The sequence below is a fragment of the Chrysemys picta genome, chromosome 4, assembly GCF_011386835.1.
Source record: "Chrysemys picta bellii isolate R12L10 chromosome 4, ASM1138683v2, whole genome shotgun sequence".
NCBI lineage: Eukaryota > Metazoa > Chordata > Testudines > Emydidae > Chrysemys > Chrysemys picta.
This window is the reverse complement of record NC_088794.1, coordinates 65,502,689-65,514,163: the sequence shown is the minus strand read 5'-3', so window position 1 is coordinate 65,514,163 and position 11,475 is coordinate 65,502,689. Positions and strand designations below refer to the sequence as shown.

At 41.8% G+C, this 11,475-nt stretch overlaps 1 long non-coding RNA gene across 1 annotated transcript; it reads left to right on the top strand.

Annotated features, from left to right (window-relative positions):
• The first annotated feature begins 2,479 nt into the window (after positions 1-2,479).
• LOC122173614 (uncharacterized) lies at positions 2,480-7,346 on the top strand. Its single transcript, XR_006174209.2, has 2 exons — positions 2,480-2,774; positions 3,847-7,346. It is a non-coding gene; the product is annotated as an uncharacterized LOC122173614 (long non-coding RNA).
• Positions 7,347-11,475: the final 4,129 nt, after the last annotated feature.

The window sequence follows — 11,475 nt, the reverse complement described above, 5'->3', positions numbered from 1 at the left end:
ACCATGCAGTTTTTAATGGGTCTAGATTACTTTTGGTCTGACAGGAACTGGTGATCTCTCTGATCTACTATGTGATTCAGCTACTGGACAGTATATTGTCTTATCAATAAACACTGTATATTATATATTATAATAAATACGACTAATGATGCTGTCATCTGACATTTATTTGCAGCCTTTTCTCCAAAGGTTCCAAAGTGCTTAATGAACTGATTTTGTAACTATGAGAAAAGCCCTCTTTTCTGGCCTGTAATGCAGATTCCTTTTTAACATGCCCATTACTATTTTATAGTGTGTGTGTCAGTTCGGTATGTGCAATTCCCTTTGGCATCTATGGAAGTTCTGCACATGGAATGAGTGTAGATTATGCAATGGAGAGCCACAGTGTGCAGTGGGGAGAATTTTGCTCTACAGGGGACATTCTTAAGTGAAGTCAATTGTGGGGTGAAACACATAACCAATTCTCTTTGCAATATTCCAAAAAACAGACAACCTTAGTTCCAGACTTTCTATGTTCTCTTCTATGTTTCAGATGGTGGCACCCTGGAAGTGGACAGGCTTACCATAATGTGCCATTTTCTTTAAGTTTCTACCATCCTAAGAAAGTTTCAGTGAAAACAATTTAACGTTTTCAAGTTATCCTATACTTAGCTAGTAAAACTTCTCTGAGGAGAAGCTGCCTACCAGTATTCATTTGCATAACTATACCTGTTAATAGAAAATTCCTAATGCAGACTTCTGCAACCAATGACCTGACATGGTTTTTGGATAATCCCTGGAGTTTTGATTCCATAATAGTAAAATCAAATGTGCAAACCAATGGCATATGTATAGCCCTGATCCTATGTGTTTCATTTAAAGGGAAAGGGCAACTATTTGCCATAGGCCACGACTGGAATTTCAGAAGCTAAGAAACACCACTTATCACATTAAAAAACTAATTTGCCCTCATATTTTGATACTTCAACATTTTAATGGTGAGCAAAATGGATATGGTTTTCTTCAACCAATTTGTGTGGGGTACAACAAATCAGAACAGACGTTGTTTAGAGTAAATAGAGGGGTTTGAAGCATTTTGTGGTACATAGCATGCAGGCTGTCAAATTAAAAGTCACATCACCTGTACATGACTGGACGACTATTCCTAACATGAATAGTTTACAAGTATCAAGGGAATACTGTGTATGCTACTGAATTCTGAGATATCATCTCTGCCCTTCTCCATTTGGCAGTAGCAACCCAGGACTGTACATAATTGTATACGACAGGTTTATCTTCGCTGCTGTGACATAGTTACATAACATCTTGGGTTTTTATTATTATTAGGTCAGCCTTTCAAAATGGTCCTGAAAATGTACCAGGCCAAAAATGTATATTGGTGCTGGTGTTGGGAACTCCCTAACACAAATATTTACCCTGCACCCCAAAATATATTCATCACCTTGGATGAGTGGGTGATTAGAATTTTGCAAGGCTGCATTAAGTGCATTTCGTAAATTAAAATATATAAATTGTTGCAGACAAAAGGACCCTAGAACATTTCAAGGAAAGTGGGGTGGGCAGGTTGGAGGACTGGAGAGCACTGATGACATTTTAACCTGATTCCCTGCTGGGTAGAATATTGCATTACGTTTAACATACCTAACTCACCCCTAAACCAAGCAGCTAAACTGACTAGCTTGCAATAGCTGAAATTCACCACTGCCTTTTGCTAATTATTCACATTCATACAATTGCCTGTGCTCGTGCTGATCCATGTGCAGGACATTCCACATCCCAGTCATTTTCAACATGGAGCGAAAACTAAGTGCACATAGCTCTTATTACTGAAGAACTATTACTACCAGAACTACTACCAGACCCTCATCAGTAGATCATAAGGCAGGACTATGCACATAGGGGCAACGCCTCAGTCCAGCACCCAGCCGAATACTGAAGTTGAGGTAGGCATTTGGGAAATGCACCGGGAGGACAGGATCTTTCCACACAGAGAACTTGCAGCTGTGCAGCTTTGTAGCTGCAGCCTGAAGTAGTTCCTGTAGCCTTAACACATCTTGTCTGTGGAGGTACAGGAATGTTGAGAGAGGACTGGAAAACCTTTGGGGCAGTGGGTCATCCAGACGCAGCCTTACCACCTTCTCTGCTACCATCTGATACTCTTGCCCCGACATGCAGGATGCCGAGCTCCTCATCAGGAGTATGTACTTCCCATGAAGACCCCATACAAATTTGGCCTGTCCACCCCAACCAGTTACTCTGCAGAGACAGGGGCAAGATTTTCTACGTAGGGAATAAGAAGGCAATTCAAATCCAGAGACACATGACCATGCAATGCCTTGTTTCTAAAAAGTGTAATCTTGTAATCAATATACTGTTTAATAAGAAGCCAGCACAGCCCTTGGGAGTTATGCTTGGAATGTTTAGTTCTGGTGATAAGCTTTGATGCTGACCTCTCAGCTTTATGGAGCTTTGTACAGCCATAGCACGTCAGTAATGTTATCTGATGGTAACAATGGCACAGATCCTTGAAAAATAATTATAGAAGAGGGTAAGCAATGTGATGCTTGTTAAAATGGAACATATATAAATATCAGTTGATCTAGATGGTCTGCATTTTAGCATATGAAATGAATTCCTGATCCTATTTACCACACCGCTGACAATGATTGTGAAAAGTCTTGTGCAACTGAGAATAACTGAGAGGCTACAGAAAAGAAAATGTAGTGCTGACTTCCAAAATTGGAAAGAAGAGTGTTCCTGATAATTGCGACTGGGTAAGTCTAAATTCTAGTTCTAACTAAATAATGGAATATTTTTTGTTTTAAATCACCACAAACATGAGGAGCTGAACAGTGTTGGTTTATGAAGGTGATATCTTACCAAACTTCACTGCATTTTTAATAGAATACTACTGGATGGAAAGTATGCATTAGATGTAATATGTTTGGATTTTAGTAAAGCATTTGATACCGAGTCTCTCAGAATCTTACTTGAAAAGGTAAATTCAAATCAACTTGGATCCACTGTCCTGTGAATTGAAAACTGGCTCAAAGACTATAAACAAAGGATAACGATAACTTGCAACCCCTAACTACCTGGAAACTTCCCCGTCGGGCAGGCTACTGTATAATTGTCCATTATTGTCTTCCTCTTTCCTCTAAAGCATCTATTATTGGCCATTACTGAAGATAGGACACTGGATTAAGCGTCTATTCTGGTATGGCAATGTTTATGTCCCTATGGCAAAGTATTAAGTAGGGGAATGTCCAGCAGAGTCCAGTCAGGATGGTTGATTGGTCTGGTCTCATTTAACATTTTCTTTCACAATTTGGAGAAGAGAGTGTAAAGAACATGCTAGTGATATTTACAGCTGACAGGGATTAAGGAGGAGCTGTAAATACCCATGAGAACAGAAAAATAATACTGAGGGACCTAGAGAGATTAGAAGCATGTGTATAAAATGAGATTTACCTTCAAAATATAAACTAATACATGTGGCAAGAAAATCTGAATCACTGATGGAGGAAGTGGAACAAGCAATTTTGAAAGCAAATTAGGTATGATAGAAAAGAAAAAGTTAGACATGAATTTCACATTGAAATTGGAGTCAAAAAGACTAATGCAATTTTTAGATGCATACAAAGTGACACCAGGTCACAGAGCAAGAAGGAAATAGTTCTCTTCAAAGGGGAAACAATGGCAGTGTGAGTTAGGCAATAGACTGGAAGCTGAGACACAATTGGTTCCATTTCCAACCCTGCCACAGAGTCACTGCGTGACCGTAAGCTGCCTACCTTACCATGTGTCCGTTTCCTCTCCAACCCTTTGTCTATCTTTTCTGTTTAGATTGTAAGCTCTTCAGTGCAGAGAGGAATGACAACTCAGTATCTAGATATCATTAATTGAAGCCACAAATGCTGGAATTTGATTTGCCATTGCAGCACAGCTCAGGAACCACCAGCCTTAAGCCAACCAGCTGTCATGCCAAACCAAGCTGCCAGCTGTCTGCTGAACGTGTCAAACACCCCAGAGGAGAAGAATGTCAGATGACAAGTCCATGACAAATGGTGTCAGTTCTATCAGAGAAATGCCACTTGGCAACACATAGAGCCGTCTGCAACCACAGAGTTAGACAAAATTCTGAGTGATATTAGGAGCGGCATTGCTGCTGGCTATCACAACATATCATCAGAGTTTTTGAAGCACCTCCGACTGCTGGTGCAGTTCTTCTTGTGAGTGGTCAACCAACAGTGACTTCCAAAGAGATGGTAAATGTCACAAGTCATTGCTCTCATGAAACTGGAGGACTAACAATGTTGCAAGCCATTGACCAATATCCCTGTTATCTGTGCCATTCAAGGTGCTGGAGCATCTCATTCTCCAGGTCATCTTCCCAGATATGGAGTCAATTCTCAGCATTGAGCAAACAGGCTTTCAGAGAGATTGGAGAATCTACAATCAAATGCTAACTTTGATAACATTAATCAAAAACTATCTTTAGAAAAGATTGGAGTCATATTTCTGGACCTAACAGCAGCATATGACACAGTCTGGCACATGGGGCTCTTAGTCGAATTGTTAAGAGCACTTCCAGCATGCATAGCCAACGCCCTTGATCTCCTCCTCCACTTGTGTTTCCAAGTGCACGTGGGAGACAGAGTTAGTGCATGGAAAAGAAATCAAGAGTCTATCCCAAGCCTCTTTGCTAGCACTAACACTTTTCAATTTGTACACAAACAACCTCCCACTTACCCAGTCCCACAAGTTCATGTATACAGATGGCATTTGCTTAGGCTTTCCAGCAGGGTCATTAACAGAAGACTTGACTAAGATGGCCGAATACTGTAGTCAGTGGCATTTACGATCAAGTGTGCCCAAGACAGTATTGAGTGTGTTCCATCTTTACAATGCACCTCAACCGCCCAAGAACTGAATATCTTTCTCAATGGACATTGCTAGAAACATGAATCCCACCTCTACCACAGAGTAACACTAGATAGATCTTTCACTACCTGAGGAATACTGAGGTCACATAAACAAATTTGCCAGCAATTCATGGTGAACAAATGCTCAAACTTTCCAATCATCCAGTTATTTAGCCCTCTGATACTCTGCAGCAGAATACTGTGCTCCAGTCTGGCTCCATTTATCTCACGTCAAGTTGGCTGACACACAACTACACTCAACCATGCTCTTCATAACTGGGACGATTTGACCCACATCAGTAGTGTTAAGCAGCATAGCTCCTCCACACATTCATCATGAGGATACTACAGCTAGAATGATAGAGAAAATCAGGGCAAATCCAACCGCTATACACAGATCTCTTCGACCACTCAAGAATGCGCTTGTCGTCAAAGCACCTGTTGTGGACCACTTGCCCTGCCCAGATTTCTCTGTGATCTCAATGTGGCGTGAAGAATGGTCTACAGCTAACATCAGAACCAGTCTTTTATAACTGACCCGACCATGCATGTACCCAGCTTTGATTTGCTACACCACTCATGGGCCCTTCTGAACTGATTTCTAATGGGCCAGGGTCAATGTGCAGCCAACCTTCACACTTGGGGCCAACGAGACGATCCCATGTGTGGGTGTGGCCAAAGACAGACAATGTCACACATCACCGACGACTGCCCTCTGACCAGATTTAATGGTGGTCTGAGGACTCTGCACTTTGCTGATGAGTCTGCTACAAATTGGCTTGGGAAGCACCACACCCAATAAGAAGAAGGGCAGAGACTGTCTCTTATTATGCATTTGTTCAGTGCCACAACAGGGCCCCAATCTTGGCGAGGGCTTCAAAGTGTTCCTTAATATCTAAATAAACAATATCATAATATTTTACAAATATGTGAGGGGTGTAAACACCAATTTTTTAGGGGGCACAACTGAGCTAATGGAAGAGAAATAAGAAAAGGATCACTCAGAAACACCGTCTTGAGTGAATAGGAAAGATTGGAAACCCTATTCCTTAATATTTTAAATTAGATAGGACAAAGAATTCTAGAAAGCTTACAGTAAGGAAAATTCTACATTGACAGGGAGGCTAGATGATTTTAGGAAAAAATAAATACATTTGAATGCCTTCTCTCTGTCAGTTATAAACATTATAATGGCAAGAGATGCAAGCCATAGCTATCATATACATACTGAAAAGCAGGGGACACGCCCAATTCATAGCCCTAGGGAACTCCGTAATTCAAGGAGCAATATCAGAAGATCACTTATTTATAGTGACAAACTGGCACCACTGAGGCAAATACTAATGAAGCAATGTCAGAACAGTGCCCACAAGGCTCAGGATCTGCTACAAGTATTTTAAGAGAAACCTATGATCTACAGTATCAAAAGCCACAGAAAGATCAGTAAGAATTAAAATTGACAATGTGCCAGAATCCACCTACTAGAAAACAGAAGGTCACTACAAATCCTCATTAAAGCTGTCTCAGTGCTTTGGCCTGATTGAAATTTTTCAAACAGTATGTTATCATCATGAAGGTAAGGGCTGCAGTTGCCCTGCCACAACCTTTTTCCAGAACCTTGCTAAGAAAGGTAGATTTGAAATAAGGTGGAAATCTGAGAAATTGCCTGAGGACAGCGAAAGGCTGCTTAATCAACTGCTCCAATCTCCAGCAAAGAAGAAACTCTCCCAGATGCCAAAAGAGGTGTTAATGATAGATATTATAAAAGGGAGCTGCTGCAGTATATCTTCCAAGCACTGCCACAAAAGCCTTCCTGGCAACAGATCAAGAGAACAGGTTGCAAGTGCAGGGCCACATCTATAATAAAAGACAGTGTGACAGATTTAAAATCCATAAGCTAGACTGAAGTACATAGTTCAGAATCCCAATGACCCAGCTCGAACTGCAGTTGCTGTAAGCCTGGGCCTTTAATAGAAAAGCATTTTTGTTACAAGACTGGAGCTTCTTCCCACTCCTTATCTTGTGTCCCTGATGATGGAAATTCCACCTGCCCAGATGTCTTTTCCAGTGCTGTTTGCTCCACATCACTTCCCTAAGAACCCTCTACTCCCGTTCCAGCTGTGAAGCTACAGTAGATTTTAATTGAGGTGACTATTCAGCCATAGTAGAAAGGAAGCTAGAAAGAGCAAGAATTCCTTGAGTAAGCATGGACCTATGTTGTAGCAGCTGTATCAGTGAAGTGGGGGGATGAAAAGGAATGGATCATCTTTGGTTGAGCAAGCCAAGTATGGGGGATTTGCCCTGGGCTTGGAAACGAAATTTAAATGGACATGGGATCTCCCCTCCTTTTATCAATTATTGTGTTTTGTAGTTTACCTTCATCTAAATAAAATAGCTCATTTTGACATTCCCCTCCCCATACTTGCAACTTCAACCTTCCTTCTTTAAAACCAGGAGGCTCTGCCACTGGTTCTTCACCTTCTCAGAGCTCTTTATTGGGTCTTTATTATTCCATCCTCATAATGAGAATTGTCATGTTATTTCCCCATACACAAAGAACAATAATATAATCATTCTCAGCCTAAATTGTTATTAATTTTGGTCTAAGGCAAACAATAAGACAGAACAAAAGTCTCCATGCACACACAGTTTGCCCCCCTTCCCCCGTAACACACTGTAATCATTCTGCCTCACTCAAAGGCAGCTGACTCTGAAGACAATTAAAGGCATAAACACGGAAAAATGCAAGTACACAGAGAGCAGGATCATAACAGATTCAAAGCAAAACTGTATGTAGCTGTAGTTTGTTTTTTCAAGCTTTGACCTTGCTCCAATTTAATTACAGCTGAACCAGAATAGGGTTTTAAATGGTCCAGCCAGAGACAAAACAAAAACAAAGTGAACCTAGAAAGCCCCACACCGAAGTCTACCATAATCTGGAATCCTGGTAAAACTGCAACCTTTCCAGGTAACAACACAGAAAGAATATCCGGAAAATGTTATTAGTTGGTTATTTATTCCTGAAGTTCCAACAGAGCCCAAACCAAAAATTAAAGCAAAAGTGCATAGAGACAAAGGAGCAGCTGTCTATTACTACCCTCTGGGTTGAGTCTAAGAAGGAGGATTAGTATCTTTTGTGCAAGTCTGAGAAATGTTTGTTCCTGGCTTCGATAACCGCGCTTTTTTTTTTTTTAAGTAGCATTAGAAGAACCTTGTGCTTCACAAAGCTACTGAAGGGTTTTTCCTTTTCTTTTTTCCTTCCTAACCTGGAAATCCTCCCTCTGGCAGCAGTTGAAGTTGGAGAAAATTCTTTATTAATTTCTGAGCAAGCTGACAGAGAAGTTGAGTGACAAGCTGGTAGTTTGTGAGCCCAGTGATGGTGTTTAAGCATCAGCTGGAGTAATGTGTGTTTTTGGGTGGGTGGTAGACACCTTCTTCAGAGCAGCTGTTAGCTATTTTGTTTTCCAAACATCTACTCCAATTCACCCTTTTCAGGTACAAGGCAGATAAGGTCAATCCATTTTCTAATGGTACGTGGGTCCTGCCAGTGGCAGATCTGTCCTCTCCCTTCTAAATTTTTCCCTTTAGAAGTGCTATTTGTTTCATTCCCAAACATTTTCAATATTACTGCTCTGCTACTAGAATCAAACTTTTATGCATATATAATTAACCCTATGGAAACACCATCAGGGAGGAGAAAATGAGAATCTGAGATTAAGGTCAAATCCTGGGGATTGTCCCTGATGCACTAGCAGAAAGACAAGATGCAATGGATGTGGTTTAATTAGACTGCGACTTTATTAACTTAATTCATCTGGGAACTATCCAGCAATAACTTGTACAGTGCAGGTCATGATTCCTTCCTTAATCATTTCCACCTGGTGGAGGGCTGCTGTCAGCCCCCCATCCCTCCATATCGGATTCTCCTGCATTGTTGGCACCCCACTACCCTCCCTTGATATGAGGGTTAGGGAGCTGGGGAAGAGGGGTTTTCTCCTCACTAAACAAGAAATGAGGAGCCACAACCCCATTCCCCAGCTTCATTAATGGATGCCCTCTGCTAAATCCCCTTGCAACTCTGATTTATCAGGGAATTGGCCCCTGTGTAGAATGAGTATTTGTGCTGGACACCTGCCAAATTGCAGCAACTTGAACCTAACCTCCTGACCTACCCAAGTGGTACCCTGACCTGCAGGGGGGAAGGCAAAATACCTGCCACAGCTCAGTCAATCTAGCAATGAGGAAAAATTTCCTTTGCCCACAGCAGACCAAAACACCCAGCTATATGCTAATTCTAGACATGGGAAGGTGCGAGCTGTTACTCTGGATGTGAGAGGGGGCTCAGACTGGAGGTATATGGTATATACATCCTCCCCTATGTGCATAGGGGCCAATGGGTTATTTGAGCCTCACCGCTCTGCCCATCAGCTCAGGTGATTCCTTTCCCCCTGGCAGCCACCCTCCTCCCCAATTTCTGAAGTAGGGGGGATCCTTAAAGGAGCCACTACCCTTTTTTCTTGCGAGTCCAGACAAAGTCCCCCACCCCTTTGAGACTGGAGGTAGCAATGTATCAGAAAGAGCATGCTGGACTCTGAAGTAGAAAAAAATGGGCACTGATATTTCACAGGAGACTAAGGAACAGCAGGAGGGACAGACACTGAACATCTAAAGTAGCAGGTGCCAGGGGAGTGAGCCACACACAATAATGCTGCAACACAGTCAAGAGCCAGAGATGGAAAGAAGGAAAAGAAAATAATGAATTCTTCCTGAAGCCTCTTGCATGGTTATTACTGAATGAAACAACAAGGCAGCCAGCAATGGGACAAGTTCCATCAACTTGTGAAGAGGAAATGCAGATAAAGAAACAGATGGCACTTTAGTCTCCTGCAACACAAAGGGGATGGAGACTTGCCCCTAACGCTTATGTGGGGAAATTCCTGGGTGGCACGAAGCCAGCACAGCCTTAGGGGACTGTTCTAGCCAACACAAGTTAGAGCAGACCTTTACGGATATGTTTATATCGCAATGTAAGCCCAGGGTTAGTAGAACTTCAGTTAGAAGAGCATGGGTTTGTTAATCTTGGGCTTGAGCGTCTACCCTTATTTGCAACCCTAGGTTAGGAATTTTTGAACCCTGGGTCCCAACTGGGACTCCAGCATCTATACTGTATTATGCGGGTCCAACCACCCATATCCCAGACTTCCTAGTGCTCTTCCAAAACATGGCCACTCCAGCCCTTTGTTCATGCAGTATATTAAAACTTAACAGCCCACCAAACTTGACTGTCCAGAGGACAAAGTCTGCTTATGGGATTGTGGAATACAAGAGCATTAGTCCAGTGGGGTTGCTTCTACACTGCAAAACAACAGGACATGAATCCTGGGACCCAGCTTGATTCAGGCTCCGACCCTCCACTCCTATGGGATCCTGGGACTCTGGTTCCGAGACCTGTGTTCTAGCGTGATTTGTTGTAGATGGAAAGGGGGTTAGGCTTGAACCTAAGTTTGAACCCTGGGCTTACACTGCCGTGTACCCACTCGTGCTCTGGTAATCAATTCCTAACCTGGAGTTACAAAGGAGTATAGATTCTCAAGCTGTAGGCTTACAAACCCAGCATCTGCTAACTTGAGTTCTACTAACCCTGGGCTTATGTTGCAGTGTAGACATACCCTAAGAGTTCTAACATGTGCTGAGGGCTGCTTCAGCCTCCGGCTGCTCCTCAGATTGGTATATAGGAAATGCTGTCCTGGATCAGATCTGTGGTCCTTCTAGTCCAGTAGCCATTCACCAAAAGTGGGCAGTACCAGATGCTTCAGAGCAGATGCAAGAAGCCCTACAGTAGTCATGGGATAACCTGTCCCTAAGGGAAGTTTCCACCTAATCTCCAATAGAGGAGCACCCTTTCCAAAACTTTTAAAAATGTATATTCTTTTCTACTATATATTTCTAGATATAGCCTTATTATCTATATAAACATTTAATCCTTCTTCAAATCCAGTCAAGCTCTTAGCTTCCATGGTACCTTGCAGCAATGAGTTTCACAAGCTATTTGAATATTATGTTTAAATTGTTTCGTTTTATCAATTTACAATTTGCCACCTATGAATTTCATTGAATGTTCTCTTTCTTGCATTATGAATAATGATGATCAGAGGCTCCTGATCTACTTCTCTGTCCCATTACTTTTCCACTGACTTACAACTAGTAGTAATGCTTGTGCAAAGTGAGTACAAAGAGTATAAAATGATACCACCAGTATAAGTGAGTGGAAAATATTGAACTGATGGTGTTTTACGCCAAAATCTGTGTAAAGGCAGTAGAGGATCAGGCCCACTATCATTTGGCTCAGAAATAAAACCCAAGACAATGACATTTCTTGCCATATTAGTTCTCTCTCCTGACTACATATCTACTTCACTACTTACTGTAAACACCTGTAGAGTTATCTTTCATTTCCACTTGAAAAATCTATTATGGAGTAAGGCTGGGACACAACTGCTGCCGTGCTCCTCCCCAGAAATGGCTATTTCTGTTAGCACTTTAGGCATTT